The 18,851-nt window shown below is 40.0% G+C and overlaps 1 long non-coding RNA gene across 1 annotated transcript in view; it reads left to right on the forward strand.

Moving 5' to 3' along the window:
* Positions 1 to 310: 310 nt before the first annotated feature.
* LOC118350268 (uncharacterized) overlaps positions 311 to 18,851 on the forward strand; it is an 86,791-nt gene continuing 68,250 nt past the window's right edge. Inside the window, exon 1 of the long non-coding RNA XR_004803729.2 lies at positions 311 to 507. This is a non-coding gene — a long non-coding RNA (uncharacterized LOC118350268). The remainder of the gene's footprint in view (positions 508 to 18,851) is intronic.

An 18,851-nucleotide genomic window follows, 5' to 3' on the forward strand; every position in this document is an offset into this window, starting at 1 on the left:
ATGTGGCCACTATATTTAATGTTGCTAAGCCTTGGTTTCCTCTACCTGTAAAATGAAGACTTAGCATCTATCTCAAAGTACCCTTGTAGAGAGTCAAATACCCCACCCCCCATCATATGAGCCTTTTTAATAAGTTTTATCTAATAACTCTTAAAGGAGAAATCATACCAGCCCACATTAATTGATATTTTGGGATGCCATCATAATACTAGAAAAAAAAAAAAAAAAGGGCTTCACATTGTGTCTCATGTCATTTTGTTGATACCACTCTATTAGAATTCTCTTAGAATCTGGCTTTGTTACAGTTGCCATGAAAAACAAGCCAGAAAGGGTAAACCTGGTGGAAATGCTTTTCTGAAATCTCTGTTGCTTTGCTTTAGAACGTTCATCTCAGCAGGCATCCTGTTGCTGAGTAGAGCAGGTGTATGGCCCGTGTTGGAGGCTAGCAGAGGTCCAGATCCTCTGGAGTGCTTCTCAGGGCTTGTCATTCAAGAGAAATACTGGCATGTGAGTAAGATGGTGCTTCATCATAGGTGCTTGGTTGATTTTCAACTATGAGTGTAACCCAGATTAGCACAATGGGGAAGTGATCACATTAGACTCCCTTCCTTCCTTTCTCCCTCCCTCCCTCCCTCCCTCCCTCCCTCCCTCCCTCCCTCCCTCCCTCCCTCCCTCCCTCCCTCCCTCCCTTCCTTCCTTCCTTCCTTCCTTCCTTCCTTCCTTCCTTCCTTCCTTCCTTCCTTCCTTCCTTCCAGATTTTATTTATTTGAGAAAAAGAAAGAGCACAAGCAGGGGGAGGGTCAGAGGGAGAGAGAGAAGCAGACTTCTCACTGAGCAGGGAATCCCAAAGACCCTGGGATCCTGACCTGAGCGGAAGGCAGATACTTAACTGACTGAGCCACCCAGGTGCCCCCCATCACATGATATTTCTACCGAACAAATGAACCTGTATTGCTGCTCTTACAAAGAACCAGAGTCTACACTCTTAGGAGAGAGAACTGAACCAAGGCACAAACCAGATGATTTGACGCAGGGGGTGGTAGACATTAGTTTTTTTTTTTTTTTTTTTTAGACATTTTTTTTTTAGACATTATTTAGATTAGTTTTAAATGACCTGTGGCCTGGATATAGGCCAACTAGATTCAGTTGCATCTCAGTATGATGTTTGGAAGCCAGTGTAAAACTAAAAATCAGGCCAATGAATGATTTGCCGTTCCTGGTTATACTTCCTTTCTTGTTTATTATGAAATAACATATCTAGAAATTGAGAGAAGGGGATCCTTTTACCTTTCCAGATCTGTAATTAAAAAAGGTTCCAAGGTGCTCATCTTTGAATGGAATCTGAAGTGACTACTCAGGACCTCCAGAACTTTGGAGGTGCCTCCAGAACTTTGCTATGGCCTGAAGAGACTTCTGGAAGAGCAATGCAGCTATCTGTGAACTTAGAAAGGTTGGCTTCTGAGAACGGAAAAGGATGATATGGTTATAAATTGCTAATGAAAGATTTATAACTTCTGGAAGTGGAGGAAAAACATGATTTATTGTGCCAAGAACCAAAAATGGGAAGTATTCACAAGGGAGGCAAATTAGCAGACCTAAGTCTGAGGTCAAGAGTCTTGGGGGTACATGAACCAGGGTAAAAGGGGACTTCAGGAAGAGGCCTAGGCAGAAACAGGACAGGTTTGGCCACATGTGGGGTTAGTCAACTGTCTAGTGATGGCTTTGTCATGGAGAAGCAGGCAGGATAGTAAGTCAATGGGGGTAAGACCCCCCTAGAGATGAGAGATACGGGGATCGGAGAGGTTTTGAGAGAGCAGCACCATATAGCAGAGCAGATGTCACTAAAATAAATAGCTGTTCTGAACAGAGGCTATTCATTCCCTGGGGCCCTACAGTGCTTCCTGTTGGTGATGGGGCCTCTGGGCTCTTGGGTGTTAACTGTGGCCAGGGGACGGGTCAGGACCCATGGAAGAGCTTCACCTCTTAATAGGACAGAGGACAGGGCTGAGTTTTCACCATCGCTGAGCATTCTGGAGTTTGTAAATGGTCCCTCCTTGGAACCTGGGCTATGGTCTAAGATTTCAGGGTTTGCTTTTATGTATTTGCATCTAACTTGAAATTGGCTGGCCATTATTTAGATCTGGATTTTGGTGTTTGCAGGGAGGACTGGAAAGTTCATGTTTTTGTTTTGAGTGATGACTTCTATTCTACTTTGCTTAGTATTATTTAGGACCATCACCAATTTTGGTCCACAGATGTTTCTTCTTATTTTTTCTTATGGCTGTTATTGATTTTTTAAAAAAGTCTTATCTTTTTCTCTTTTCTAATTTCTAGACATTTTAGATATGAGACAAAGTAGGTGCCATTTTGATCTAACCTGGCTTAGCTACTTAATTTATTTTTAAATTTGGGGACACCTGGGTGGCTCAGTTGGTTGAGCATCTGACTTTTTTATGTTTTAATTTTTTTCTCTATTTACATTCAATTTACTTAACATATACTGTATTGCTAGTTTCAGAGGTAGAATTCAGTGATTCATCAGTTGCATATAATACCCAGTGCTCATTACATCACATGCGCTCCTTAATGCCCATCCCCCAGCCACCTCCTCTCCAGCAACCCTTTGTTTGTTTCGTGGAGTTCAACGTCTCTTATGGTTTACTTCCTTCTCCATTTTCATATTTTTTAATTTTTCTTTCCCTTCCCCTATGCTTATCTGTTTTGTTTCTTAAGTTCCACATGAGTGAAATCATATGGTATTTGTCTTTGACTGACTTATTTCACTTAGCATAATACCCTCTAGTTCCATCCATGTCATTGCAAATGGCAAAATTTCATTCTTTTTGATGGGTAATATATATATATATATCATCTTCTTTATCCATGCATCTCTTGATGGACATCTGGGCTCTTTCCATAGTTTGGCAATTGTGGACATTGCAAACATCTGATTCTTCAACTCAGCTCAGGTCTTGATGTCAGGGTTGTGAGTTCAAGCCCCATGTTGGGCTCCAGGCTGGGTGTGGAGTTTACTTAAATTTTTAAAAATTTGTAAGTACATTCAAACAGGAAAAGTATAGAGATAGTACAAAGAATTTTATTACACCCTTTGCCCAGATTCACCTCTTGTTAACATTTTAGGCCATTTTGATCTATCTGTTTTGTCATTTGTTCTGTCTATCTTTATTCTATCTATCTATCTATCTATCTATCTATCTATCTATCTATCATCTATCTATCTATCATCTATCTATCATCTAATTTTGGAACCAATTGAAAGCTGTGTAGAGTATAATTGTTTATCCCTAAGTACCTTACTGTAGATTTCCTAAGAATGAAACTATTATATTTTCACAGTACAGGGATCAATCTCAGTTGATTTCACAGTGATCCAAAACTTTTACCTAATCTCCCTTCTCACAATGCAATTTTGCCAAAAAGGCCTTTTGTATATTTCTGTGCATATGCATGTACCTTCCCCCTGTCTTACAAGGTCCAGTTTAGGACAAAGTAATGCATTTAATTATCTGATCTTTTTAGGATTCCCCAATCTGGAACAGTTCCTCAGTCTTTATTTTTCTTTTACGACATTGAAATGTTGAAGAATGCCAGCCCCTTTCAAAGCAGAACATTCTGCATGGAGGGTTTGTGTATGTTTTGCCATGGTTAGTTTTGGGTTATGCACTGACACCACCTCCCGCCTCCTGCCCCACCTCCTTCAGAATATTACAAAAGTGATATCATGTCCTTCTCAGGGTATGTCATCCAGAGACACGCAGTCTCCACTTCCTCTCATTTATGGTGGTTTTGATCAGTATTGCCTGTTTTCTCCACTGTCTAGATACTATTATTTGCCCTGGATCCTCATAAGCAATCTGTGGTGAGACATTTTCAGACCATGCACGTACCCTGCTCTTCACCAAAGTTGACTCCCTATACACCCTCTGGAAATAGCTACAGAAAAACAAACAGTGACAATACCAAGGATCCATAGCAACTATAATTCTCATACATCACTGTGGGAGTGTTTTTGTTTTTGTTTTTGTTTTTAACTGTGGGAGTGTTATAATGGTGTAAATCCCTTTGCCGAATTTCTGGAAGTTTTTTTAGAAAACTTCCACGTGCCCTACAATTTTGCTCTGTTATTTGTCCAAAAGAAATTAAAGGATATGTCCATACCAAGACTTGTGCACAAATAGACATGGTGGCCTTGTTCATAATAGGCCCAAACTGGAAACAGCTCAAATGTCCATCAACAGGTGAGCACATATACAAATTGTGGCATATCCACACCGTGGAATATGATTCAGCCATAAAAAGGGACAACATTCTTTTTATTTTATTTATTTTTTATTTATTTATGATAGTCACAGAGAGACAGAGAGAGAGAGAGAGAGAGGCAGAGGCATAGGCAGAGGGAGAAGCAGGCTCCATGCACCGGGAGCCCGACGTGGGATTCAATCCTGGGTCTCCAGGATCACGCCCTGGGCCAAAGGCAGGCGCTAAACCGCTGCGCCACCCAGGGATCCCTGGATAACATTCTGATGTGTGCAACAGAATGTATGAATGTCAACAGCCAGGGACCTGAATGTGTTCCATGAAAGAAGCCGGGGACCAAAGAATGTTGTACTGTATGATTCCAGTTATGTGAAATTCTAGACAAGGGAAACTAATATCTAGTGAGAGGAAGCACATTGCTGCTGGCCTGAGGCCAGGAATGTGGGGGGTGTTGATTGCAAAGGGGCACATGGGAATTTTTAAGGTGATGGAAAATATTTTAATCTTGATCTTAGTGATGGCTACAGAGGTGTGTAAATTTGTTGCAACTCCTCAAACTCTAACCAATGATGGATGCATTTTATTGTGTGCAAATTTTTCCTTGTAACATTGGCAACTTCCTTCCTAGGTTTAGCATCCATTTGTGATTCTGCCCTGACTGATCTTTATTGTGATGGTTACAAAATAATGATTTGTTCACTCCAACATTCTCTCCATGTTTACCACACAGTCCTTGGCATTCTTCTGCAAGTAAGGGTCCACCCTCCTGCCACATCATTCTTTTTTTTTTTTTTTTTAAAGATTTTATTTATTTATTCATGAGAGGAGAGAGAGAGAGAGGCAGAGACACAGGCAGAGGAAGAAGCAGGCTCCATGCAGGGAGCCTTATGTGGGACTCGATCCCAGGACTCCAGGATCATGCCCTGGGCTGAAGGCAGGCGCTAAACCGCTGAGCCACCCAGGGATCCCCCTGCCACATCATTCTTGCCTTGTTTGTTATCATGATAGACTCACTGAGTCCCATTTCCCCACCAAAGGCTTGTAATTTATTAATGCCTTTAATTATTTCGGCACTTAAAATTGTCTTGGATTTGTCTCATATTTGGCTCGAGGTAGCCCTTTCCTAGAGGCCGATGCCTGTGTCCTTGTGACATGCCCCGTCCTTACCCAGAAAGCAACTGTTGGCCCATCGGAGCCCTGTTGGCCACTCTGCTTCTCAGGAAGGCAGCTGCCTCTGTGGGGTGTGTGCGTGTGAGTATGGGCATCTGTGAGTATGGGCATCCTTGTGTGTGTGTGTGTGTGTGTGTGTGTGTGTGATTTAGGAAGGAGATGCAGAGTGAGCTGGAAATGGAGGTGGGATCTCGGGCAGCAGGCTTTGGAGTTCTATTTCCATGTAAAGTAGGGCAAGGGAGGAATCGGCACATCTCTTTTTCTTGAGTTACCATTTATAATTTCACAGGCTTCTATATACCATTAGCAAGGCAGCTTCCCCAAGGGTGTATGAGTGCTGAGATGTGCTTCCTAGATTTTCTTCTTGTGACTGGAAATACCCATTGATGAGTCCCATCTATGGCACCACTGTTGCTTAGTCAGAGTCCAGTGAGCTGTGGTGTGGCTGGGAGGTCCTTCTAGAGCTCAGTAAGGCACAGATGGCCTCTCCACACATTTGTAGTGCATCTGTCATCCCAGAGAGACAACAGTTGACTTCTATATTGGGAAATAGATGAAACCCTCATGCTTGAGTCATTTAATCCTGAACTGAAAGAACCCAGGAGAATATACACAGGAAACGTGGACAGGAGATGGGAGACCTTCTCCAGCTTTAACTGGTCTTATTGAATAAAGAGAAAGCAGGGATGCCCATTAAGTGATTGGAATGGCTGTCTCGGCTCGTGTTTCCTGTAGTGAAATCAAATTTACAGAATGGAAACTCCATTATTGTGTTTTCTTTGACTCATCTGGCGGACGCATTTTACACATTATAATGGAAAACTCATCATGGTGATGCTAATTGTTCTCTCTTTCTCTTCTCATTTTACTCGTCTTATTTTTCATTTTGCAGTCAGTGGACTTTATTGGTTTTGCAAAAAGGAAACAAACTTGATAAGAAATTCAGGTCATAAAAGAAAAACAGAATCACTCAAAAGGCTCATTCAGAAAGAATGTACTTAATATTTGGTGAACCCTATGCCATAGGGGTTTTGATTTGGAAAAATGAAGACATACATGTATATGCATGTCCGTATGTATGTGCATGACATGTGTGATGTTGTGTTTGCACATATATGAGTGTATGCCTGTGCATGTGTACATATGTGTGTGTGTGTGCACATGTGTATTTGTAAAAATGAGTGTTTGGAACCAGAATCCCTAATTCTTCCATACATTGAAAATGCCTTTTTATGCAAGAGGAAGTCTTAAGTCAAACTTTCTTTCCCTTGGAAGTTTGTGAACGTCACTAGCAATAATCTGATTGTTTTTTGCTCTATAGGACTTGCTTTATAGGTGTAAATGTTTATGCAATTTTTTTTAGGTGCTTGAAACCTAAAAATTTCTTTGATACATGTATCAGAATCAATCATTCACTCTTGGGCAGCCTGGGTGGCTCAGTGGTTTAGCACCACCTTCAGCCCAGGGCATGATCCTGGAGACCTGGGATCGAGTCCCATGTCAGAAGCCAGCTTCTCCCTCTGCCTGTGTCTCTGCCTCTCTCTCTCTCTCTCTGTGTGTCTCAAATAAATAAATAAATAAATAAATAAATAAATAAATAAAATCTTAAAAAAAATCATTCACTCTTTTTCATAGCACCTGGTATAGCTTTTTGAGTTGTACATTCAAACATTTCATGGGTGTGCCTGGGACGCTCAGTCAGTTAAGCGTCTGCTCAGGTCAGGATCCTAGGGTCCTGAGATCGAGCCCCACGTTAGGCTCCCTGCTCAGTGGGGAGTTTGCTTCTCCCTCTGCCTCTCCCTCCACTCATGCATGTGCATGTGTGCACGCTCTCTTTCTGCCAAATAAATATATAAAATCTTAAAAAAATTTCTTGATTTCAGGAGAAATACTAACGTACATGTGACATGTCAGTATTGATTTTGGTAGATTGTCTTTGTCATGTTTCAGGGCTTTCCCCCTATTCCTATCTGACCCGAGTTTTTATCCAAAATGACTGTTGGATTTTATAAGCTTTCCTTCCTTCATTTGATGATGTAATGCATGGCACTGGTTTCCTAAATGTCTTTACATTCCCCCAATAACATATTTCTTGGTCATGGTGTCTTGTTATTTCTATATACCTCTGTATTTTATCAGATAATATTTTGTTTTGAATTTTTGTATCTGTATTTATGAGTGGGGTTTACATTAATTAATATTAGTGTTAAGGTGATATTAACTTTATAAATAAGTCTCCTTTTGTGCTGTTGTCTGAAACAGTTTAACTGTTACAAGACTAGAAACTGTTTTGTAAAGTTTTATTTTAGCTTGCCTACAAAGCTCACACATAAAAATAACCTTCAGCAAGCATCTTTCTTAAATGGCTGATCTTAAAAATTGCCTTTCGGTACCAATTATGTTTATTTTGCTAGAAAACTATCCATGTCCCTTAGCTTTTCAAAAGTGTTGATAAAGAATTGCAGATGATGTTCTTTTTTAAGTCTTCCAATCTCTTCTATACTTTATAGTAACCAGTATTGTTATTTTTGTATTCCCCCTTTTAGAGGGGTTGATTTAATTCATTTTCTCTTTGGAGTGCTTGGTTGGCCTAGTTGGTGGAGCATGAGACTCTTGATCTTGGGGTTGTGAGTTTGAGCCCCACATTGTGTATAGAGATTACTTAAAAAATAAGAAAAATTTTAAGTTCTTATTTAAATTCTAGTTAGTTAACATATAGTGTAATATTGGTTTCAGGAGTAGAATTTAGTGATTCATCACTTACATACAACACCCAGTGCTCATGCTCATCACAAGTGCCTTCGTAATGCCCATCCGGCATCTAGCCCATCCCCCACCTCCCTCCCTCCACCAACCCTGTTTGTTCTGTCCTTAAGAATCCTTTATGTTTAGCTCTCTCTTCTTCTTTTTTCACCCCCTTTTCCTATGTTCACCTGTTTTGTTTCTTGAATTCCATTATATGAGTGAAATCATATGGCTAAAATAAAGTGTTTAATTCACTTTCTTTTTTAGAGCTTTTGTTTTGTTTATCCTTTCTACGGTTTGTATTTTCCCTTTCCTTAAGTTAGCTTTTAAAGACTTTATTAATCTTTTCCTACCTACGTGTACTTTCTTTTTCCTTATTATATATATTTCCCTAATATATGTATTTCAAATATGTTATTTTGCATACTTATTTTTTTGTATTTCTCTTATTGGAGTCCGATTTGCCAACATATAGCATAATACCCAATGCTCATCCTGTCAAGTGCCCCCCTCAGTGCCCGTCACCCAGTCACCCCATCCCCCCACCCACCTCCCTTTCCACTACCCCTTGTTCGTTTCCCAGAGTTAGGAGTCTCTCATGTTCTGTCACCCTCACTGATATTTTCATTCATTTTATCTCCTTTCCCCTTTATTCCCTTTCACTATTTTTTATATTCCCCAGATGAATGAGACCATATAATGTTTGTCCTTCTCTGATTGACTCACTTCACTCAGCATAATACCCTCCAGGTCCATCCACGTCAAAGCAAATGGTGGGTATTTGTTGTTTCGAATGGCTGAGGAATATTCCATTGTATACCTAGACCACAGCTTCTTTATCCATTCATCTGTCAATGGACACCGAGGCTCCTTCCACAGTTTGGCTATTGTGGACATTGCTGCTAGAAACATCGGGGTGCAGGTGTCCTGGTGTTTCACTGCATCTGTATCTTTGGGGTAAATCCCCAGCAGTGCAATTGCTGGGTTGTACAGCAGATCTATTTTTAACTCTTTGAGGAACCTCCACACAGTTTTCCAGAGTGGCTGCACCAGTTCACATTCCCACCAACAGTGCAGGAGGGTTCCCCTTTTACGCATCCTCTCCAACATTTGCTGTTTCCTATCTTGTTAATTTTCACTATTCTCACTGGTGTGAGGTGGTATCTCATTGTGGTTTTGATTTGTATTTCCCTGGTGGCAAGTGATGCAGAGCATCTTCTCACGTGCTTGTTGGCCATGTCTATGTCTTCCTCTGTGAGATTTCTGTTCAGGTCTTTTGCCCACTTCATGATTGGATTGTTTCTTTGTTGTTGAGTTTAATAAGTTCTTTATAGATCTTGGATACTAGCCCTTTATCTGATAGGTCATTTGCAAATATCTTCTCCCATTCTGTAGGTTGTCTTTGAGTTTTGTTGACTGTTTCTTTTGCTGTGCAGAAGCTTTTTATCCTGATGAAGTCCCAATAGTTCATTTTTGCTTTTGTTTCCCTTGCCTTCATAGATGTATCTGGCAAGAAGTTGCTGTGGCCAAGTTCAAAAAGGGTGTTGCCTGTGTTCTTCTCTAGGATTTTGATGGATTCTTGTCTCACGTTTAGATCTTTCATCCATTTTGAGTTTATCATTGTGTCTGGTGTAAGAGAATGATCTAGTTTCATTCTTCTGCACGTGGCTGTCCAATTTTCCCAGCACCATTTATTGAAGAGACTGTCCTTTGTCCAGTGGATAGTCTTTCCTGCTTTGTCAAATATTAGTTGACCATAGAGTTGAGGGCCCATTTCTGGGTTCTCTATTCTGTTCCATGGATCTATGTGTCTGTTTTTGTGCCAGTACCACACTGTCTTGATGATCACAGCTTTGTGGTACAACTTGAAATCCAGCATTGTGATGACCCTGGCATTGGTTTTCTTTTTCAATATTTCCCTGGCTATTTGGGGTCTTTTCTGATTCCAGACAAATCTTAAGATGATTTGTTCCAACTCTCTGAAGAAAGTCCATGGTATTTTGTAGGGATTGCATTGAATGTGTAAATTTCCCTGGGTAGCATTGACATTTTCACAATATTAATTCTGCCAATCCATGAGCTTGGAATATTTTTCCATCTCTTTGTGTCTTCCTCAATTTCTTTCAGAAGTGTTCTGTGGTTTTTAGGGTATAGAATCTTTACATCTTTGGTTAGGTTTATTCCTAGGTATCTTATGCCTTTGGGTGCAATTATAAATGGTATTGACTCCTTAATTTCTCTTTCTTCAGTCTCACTGCTAGTGTATAGACATGCCACTGATTTCTGGGTATTGATTTTGTATCCTGCCACACTGCCAAATTGCTGTATGAGTTCTAGCAATCTTGGGGTGGAGTCTTTTGGGTTTTCTATGTACAGTATCATGTCATCTGCAAAGGGGGGAGTTTGACTACTTCTTTGCCAATTTGAATGCCTTTTATTTCTTTTTGTTTCCTGATTGCTGAGGCTAGGACTTCTCGTACTATGTTGAATAACATTGGTGAGAATGGGCATCCCTGTCATGTTCCTGATCTTAGAGAAAAGGCTCTCAGTTTTTCCCCATTGAGAATGATATTGCTGTGGGCTTTTCATAAATGGCTTTTAAGATATTGAGGAATGTTCCCTCTATCCCTACACTCTGAAGAGTTTTGATCAGGAATGGATGCTGTATTTTGTCAAATGTTTTCTCTGCATCTATTGAGGATCATATGGTTCTTGTTTTTTCTCTTGTTCTCATTGATTGCCTTACAAGTGTTTAGCCAGCCTTGCATCCCGGGGATAAATCCCACTTGGTCATGGTGAATAATCTTCTTAATGTACTGTTGGATCCTATTGGCTAGTATCTTGTTGAGAATTTTTGCAACTGTGTTCATCAGGGATATTGGTCTATAATTCTCCTTTTTGTTGGGGTCTTTGGTTTTGGCATTAAGGTGATGCTGGCCTCATAAAACAAGTTTGGAAGATTCCATCCCTTTCTATCTTTCAGAACATTTTTAGTAGACTAGGTATTGTTTCTTCTTTAAATGTGTGATAGAATTCCCCTGGGAAGCCATCTGGCCCTGGACTTTTGTGTCTTGGGAGATTTTTGATGACTGCTTCAATTTCCTCCCTAGTTATTGGCCTGTTCAGGTTTTCTATTTCTTCCTGTTCCAGTTTTGGTGGTTTGTGGTTTTCCAGAAATGTGTTCATTTCTTCTAGATTGCCTATTTATTGGCTCATAAGTTTTAATTTTTAATTAATTTATTTTTTTCATAATAAGTTTTTAAAATCATTTGTATTTCCTTGGTATTGGTGGTGATCACTCCTTTTTCATTTGTGACTTTATTAATTTGAGTCTTTTTTCTTTTTAATAAGGCTGGATAATGGCTTATCTATCTTATTAATTCTTTCAAAGAACCAACTCCTGGTTTTGTTGATCTGTTCTACAGTTCTTCTGGTCTCTATTTCATTGAGTTCTGCCCAAATCTTTATTAACTATTTTCTTCTGCTTGGTGTAGGCTTTATTTGTTGTTCTTTCTCTAATTCCTTTAGGTGTGAGGTTAGCTTGTATATTTGAGTTTTTTCCAATTTTTTGAGGGATTCTTGTATTGTGATGTATTTCCCTCTTAGGACTGCTTTTGGTGTATCCCAAATATTTTGAACAGTTGTACCTTCATTCTCATTTATTTCCATGAATCTTTTTAATTCTTCTCTAATTTCCTGGTTGACCCTTTCATCTTTTAGCAGGATGCTCTTTAACCTCCACGTGTTTGAGTTTCTTCCAAATTTCTTCTTGTGGATTGAGTTCAAGCTTCAAAGCATTATGGTCTGAAAATATGCAGGGGACAATCCCAATCTTTTGGTATCTGTTGAGACCTGATTTGTGACCCAGTATGTGGTCTATTCTGGAGAAAGTCTCATGTGCACTTGAGAAGAATGTGTATTCAGTTGCGTTTGGATGTAAAGTTCTGTCTATATCTGTGAAATCCATCTGGTCCAGTGTATCATTTAAAGCTCTTGTTTCTTTGGAGATGTTGTGCTTAGAATATCTGTCCTTTGCAGAAAGTGCCATGTTGAAGTCTCCTGCTATTAGTGTATTATTATCTAAGTATGTCTTTTTTTTTAAAGATTTTATTTATTTATTCATGAGACACACACACACACACACCTAAAGGCAGAGGCATAGGCAGAGGGAGAAGCAGGATCCATGCAAGGAGCTCGATGTGGGACTTGATCCCGGGACTCCAGGATCACGCCCTTGACCAAAGGCAGGCGCTAAACCGCTGAGCCACCTAGGGATCCCCTCTAAGTATGTCTTTACTTTGCTTATTAATTGATTGATATACTTGGCAGCTCCCACATTAGGGGCATAAATATTCATGATTGTTAGGTCCTCTTGTTGGATAGATTCTTTAAGTATGATATAGTGTCCCTCTTCATCTCTTACTACAGTCTTTGGGATAAACTTTAATTTATCTGATAAGAGGATTGCTACCCCAGCTTCCTTTCTTTCTTTCTTTTTTTACTTTATTTAATAATCTGTCCTTTATTCATCATGTTTAAATGTATTTCAAGGTAGCATTAACTTTATATATGTAGAACAATTATGTTTTAGATTTTTAAATAGTAGAAGATCATAATAATATCAGTTAAGTTCTTTCTTAGCAGATAGCTAATACGTCTATATTTCTGTTTCCTGCAATCAAGGAACCTGATTACAGAAGAGCCTGATAATGGACCAAAAAGCTTAAGAGTTTTCTGTATAAGAATACACAACGCAGCATAGCTTGATGCAGAGAAAAGGGGGAAATGACTTCCCTTAATCAGGGATGCTTAAATAGATCGATGCTATCTCTAATCGTCAAAATACATATATTGAAACAATTAGGTCTGTATGAAAACATGGAAAAATGTTAATAAAAATATAAATAATGTTATTATATTGATGTTATAATAAAATAAAATAAAAAATATATGAACCCCCCCCAAAAAAACCACAGAAAAATAAAAACAATACATTTGCTTTGTTACTAAAAAAAAAAAAAAAAAAAAAAAGGAAAAAACTTTTCAAAGGTCTGCTATTTAGGACTATTTAGCACCTCGGTGGCTCAGTTGGTTAAGCCTCTGACTCTTGATTTTAGCTCAGGTCTTGATATCATGGGGCCTTGGACTGAGCCCCACCTCAGGACCCTGCTCAGCGCTATCCCAGCTTTCTTTTGAGGACCATTTGAATGGTAAATGGTTCTCCAACTTTTCATTTTCAGGCTGTAGGTGTCCTTAGGTCTAAAATAAGTCTCTTGTAGACAGCAAACAGATGGGACTCGCTTTTTTATCCACTCTGAAACCCTGCATCTTTTGATGGGATCATGTTCAGAGTTACTATTGAAAGATATGAATTTAGTGTCATCATAATACCTATTCAGTCCCTGTTTTTGTGGATTATTTCTTTGGGCTTCCTCTTTCTTTTACAGGGTCCCCCTTAATATTTCTTGCAGAGCTTGTTTGGTGGTCACGTATTCTTTCAGTTTCTGTGTATCCTGGAAGCTCTTTATCTCTTCTTCTATTCTGAATGAGAGCCTTGCTGGATAGAGTATTCTTGGCTGCATGTTCTTCTCACTTAGGACCCTGAATATATCCTGCCAGCCCTTTCTGGCCTGCCAGGTCTCTGTGGAGAGGTCTGCTGTTAATCTAATATTTCTCTCCATATAATTTAGGGATCTCTTGTCTCTTGCTGCTTTAAGGATTTTCTCTTTATCTTTGGAATTCGCTAGTTTCACTATTAAATGTTGAGGTGTTGAACAGTTTTTATTGATTTGTGGGGGGACCTCTATCTCCTGGATCTGAATGCCTGTTTCCCTCCCCAAATTAGGGAAGTTCTCAGCTATGATTTGTTCAAATATGCTTTCTGGTCCTCTGTCCCTCTTGGCGCCCTCTGGAACCCCAATTAAACATAGATTTTTCCTTCTGAGGCTGCCATTTATTTCCCTTAACCTTTCTTCTTGGCCTTTAAATGTTTTTCTCTTTTTTCCTCAGCTTCCTTCCTTGCCATCAACTTGTCTTCTATGTTACTCACTCTTTCTTCTACCTCATTAACCCTAGCATTTAGGACCTCCAGTTTGGATTACATCTCATTTTTTTCTCTTTTTTAAAAGATGTTATTTATTTATTCATGAGAGACACACACACACAGGGAGAGAGAGAGAGAGAGAAAGAGAGAGAGACAGAGACACAGGCAGAGGGAGAAGCAGGCTCCACGCAGGGAGCCTGACATGGGACTTGATCCCGGGTCTCCAGGATCAATCAGGTCCTGGGCTGAAGGCAGGTGCCAAACCGCTGAGCCACCTTGGCTGCCCTGAATTGCATCTCATTTAATTGATTTTTAATTTCGGCCTGTTTAGATCTAAAGTCTGCAGTCATGTAATCTCTTGAATACTTTATGCTTTTTTCCAGAGCCACCAGTAGCTTTATAATTGTGCTTCTGAATTGGTTTTCTGACATCGAATTGTAATCCAAATTCTGTAACTCTGTGGGAGAGGGTACTGTTTCTGATTCTTTCTTTTGTGGTGAGTTCTTCTTTCTAGTCATTTTGCTCAGTGCAGAGTGGCTAAAAATGAGTTGTACTTGTTAGAAGCGCGAAGTCTTCTCTCTGTAGCATTCCTGCTATTTTCTCTTTAAATCTCAGGTCGAATTCATAGGTTTTCAGGATGATTTGAAAGTTATCTAGGTAAGTTGGTGGGAACAGGTGACTTGGGGACCCTACTCCTCCGCGATCTTGTCCCACCTCCTATTTTGCAATCTTAAATTCTAGGTATTTCTGTAACTTTTTCTCATCTATTCCAGCTTGAGTAATGAACATAAATTATGCTTATATTGGACTGAGTATATGTGTGGCTTTTCTTTGTCATATTTTCACCTTTCTTTCCCTTTCTCTCTCTGATTCTACCTGCTTGCTTTTCATCCATTCATATGAACTCACAATTTCTTCTTTGGACTATATAATCTCTTCTTTGAGCTCTTTTAAATAATCAGTAAGCTTTCTGTAATTTCTTTGTGGCTATAAATGGCTATTACTCTGAATCCTTTCTGGGTTTCTTTTTGGCAGTTCCCCTTTTAAATGTGTTCTCTGCTTGCTTATTGTTTGTATTTTATTCTACCTCTCCCTCGACTCCGCCCCCCCCCCCCTTTTTGCAAATTTTAAATACACATGTCCAGGTTGGTTCTTTTTGTGATTATTACTCACCTCTGAGTCTCCTGGCCACTGGTACAGGGTGTGGAGAGGGTTTGGGTTGTTGGACAAGAGGAGGAAAAATGATCTGGATAGTCCTATATGACTACTCTGGTTTTCTGTCTTAAAATTTCCCCCTTCATAGTGGAAGGGGAGGTGGACAGGGGGTTGGAGTGTGACTGGGTGATGGGCACTGAGAGGGGGCACTTGGCGGGATGAGCACTGGGTGTTATGCTATATGTTGGCAAATTGAACTCCAAAAAAATTAAAAAAAATAAAATTTCCCCTTTCAATATGTTATTTCTATTTTCTCATGAGTCGTTTACATGATAGTTTTTCATGATTTGTCAGCTCCTTACTCCTGCCTCAGCTACACACAGCCTCATCTGTGGGATCTTCCTTGGCTAGGATACTAGAAGTGGCCTGGCAACATGGTTTCTCTTCAGCATCCCCTCCCCTGCTAGGTTTCTGTAGGAGCATTTGCAGATCCTTCAGGGTAGTGGGCATGTCCTAGATCTCAGCAAGCAATCACAGGATCAGTAGCGATGCATGTGCTGTAAACTTTTGAGGAAATCTGTATTGTAGGGGCCAAGGGCAGGCTGCCTCAAGATAAGCCACTTTGATGTTGAACTTTATTCTCAGTTAAAAGCAATCAAAACCCAGCAGATTCAGGAAAAGCTCTTTACCTCCCCCTCAACTGCCTGCTTGTACCAGGAAGAGAGCTATTAACAGACCTTCATATATATAAATGTGTGTGTGTGTGTATATATATATATATATATATATATATATATATATACACACCACATCTTCTTTATCCATTCATCTATCGGAGGACATCTTGGCTGCTTCCACAGTTTGGCTGTTGTGGACATTGCTGCTGTGAACATTGGGATGGGTGTTATACTATATGTTGGCAAATTGAGTTTAAATAAAATAAAAAGAAAAGAAAAGAAAACCAGGCATTCCCTTTAAGGGAAGAAGAAACCATTATCTACAAAACAGGGCAACTCCTTCGTTTTCCCAACATCTCCTCTCACCTCCCTGCTACTACTGGTCTTTCTCCATTTGTATCCTCAGACCCCACCCCTCTCCTTGGCTCTTGTAAGTATCATGTTTCCTGTCTTTGGAATTGCCATGTCTGTGTGGATTCCCCATACATATGCTATTAAATTTGATTTTCTCTTATTAATCAGTCTCATGTCAATTTGATTCATGGTCTAGCTAGAAGGACCTTAAAGGGCAGAGGAAATTCTTCTTCCCCAAACAGTAGCTTGCTGGAGGTGTGGGTTGAGTGTTCTGCTGGCTCCTTTGTCTAAACCCAGACTTCACAGGATTTGGCTGATAGGCCTCAGAGGTTGTAGTCCTGTATTCATTCTTGCTGCACCTTTCAGAGAGCAGAGGAAAAAGCAGATGAATGGGCGTTCAGGTTTGCAGGAGCAAAAGGCAGCAGGGGAGATGAGAAATAAACTGGGAAAAATCTACCAACTGGCTCATCAGTCCTTGAATTGCTGAGAAATCTGTGTTCACTTGAGAGTAGAGAGGAGAGGCAGACCATTTCTCCTGAGACATAATGACTTATTGAGATTGATTTTGTTATTCTTTGAAGTCTTAGAGCACCGTGGCCCAATTTGTGTTTATATTTTGTCAGTTAAGAAGCTTCGTATGATCAAGGTTGTGTTTATTTATCTCTGGCGTTAGCCTCCTGGCCTCTGTGAGTGGAGATTTAGTGGGCGACTTGTGTGCTCTGTTTCAATACTAATAACCAGAAGTCCATATCTATTTCCAGAGGGATCACAAGTAGAATTCTTCAACTGAGCAGTCTCAAGTAGCTGTCAAACAGCCATTGGAGTGAGCACGTACCTGAGATCAGGCGGGAGGGGGGGTATGCTCTTGTTTCTCTCTTCGAAACGTTACCTGTCCACCTTCTGCTTTGTAATGAATGCCTGGCTCCTGCAAAACAGTTTTCTCTTTTGCCTGCTAGCTTTCAGTTAGGTTGCCTGTAGGGGGCGCCAGAGAGTACTCCAGAGAGCCCACAGAGGAGGGAGAAGGTGCCCCCTGAGCGGTGTGTTGAGGCACATAAGTCCAGGAGCCTCAAGGGCTTGGAAGTGTGACAGTATTACTGTTACTTTTGAAAGACCCAGGTGAAGTATTTTCATTCATAGCTTTTATTCACTGTAAAATTTGTCAGATAGTTGTTGAGTGTTCTCACATAATTGGCGCACCCTTTGCAATTGCAGTCTAGACTGCTGTTGTACTGAAGTGTCCTAACTTGGAAATTCTTCAATCTTATGCATAGAAAGACACAAACACACACCTGTGTTTATTTAGTGAGCATTTGATGACTTTCCCAATTGCCTCCCTTTGTTATAATGCTTTGCCAAAGTTTAACTTTCCTATAGGGCATGATATTTATAGGATCCTGTTGAAAAATTTTGATTTTATTTCTTTCTAATTTCAGCTTGGTGGAAGTGATTTGTACAATGTTTATTTTTATGAAAAACATTCAAATTCAATCTATGTTGATATAGAAATGAGACCATTTGTCTCAATTCTCATTTGTCTCATGTTAACACATCCTGTGTTAGTTTCCTGGATGAACTGGAAGAGTATAGGCTGACTGCCTTCATCTGGCAAACCGGATTATTTGTGTGGCTTAATCAATGATGTCAGTGTATTGGCTGGTTTCTATGTCCTGCTCCATTTCAGAGCTTGGGGAGCTCACACTTCTGTGTCTCTCTGTTGACTCCTCTAAATAGCTTGGACCGTGTGATCACATTTGAAATTTCTGGAGGATATAGTTTGAATAATTCCTGCTTGTGGAGAATATCTTGCTTATGAGGATTTATTGTTGCTTGGATTTACTAATTTATGCGACAAATATGGCCAGTCACTGTCATGTGGCAGGAACTTTTTTAAGCTCTGGGCGGCAGTCAACACGCAGATAAGATCTCTATGCTCATGGAGCTAACATTCTAGTGGAGAGTAGTAGAAAGCATACTAAAAAGATTAATGATAACTGTAATAGATGCTCGGCAAGAAAGTAAACAGTCTTGTGATAATAACCATGTGGGGAGGGCCGCCTGAGTGGCTCAGTTCGTTGAAACTTCTGCTCTTGATCTCAGCTCAGGTCTTGATCTCAGGGTCGCATGAGTTCAAACCCCACACTGGGCTCTGCGCTAGGTGTGGAGTCTACTTAAAACAAGTTACTAACTATGTGGGGATAAGATGGTCTGGGGAAGTTTCTCTGAAGAGGTGGCATTTGAGATAGGGATACTTGGGTAGCAGGAAATTAAGGAGACAGAACATAGGGAGCAAGGAAGGGCATGGGCAATAATAATCATCATGCGGGAACTTTTAGAAATTTAGATTTTATTCATAGAGCAGTTAAGATGCCACTAACAGAGTTTAAGCTGGTGAGTGAAAAAATCTGACACGTGGCAGCAGTTATGTTCCT

Source organism: Canis lupus, chromosome 11 (genome assembly GCF_003254725.2).
Source record: "Canis lupus dingo isolate Sandy chromosome 11, ASM325472v2, whole genome shotgun sequence".
NCBI classification, from domain to species: domain Eukaryota; kingdom Metazoa; phylum Chordata; class Mammalia; order Carnivora; family Canidae; genus Canis; species Canis lupus.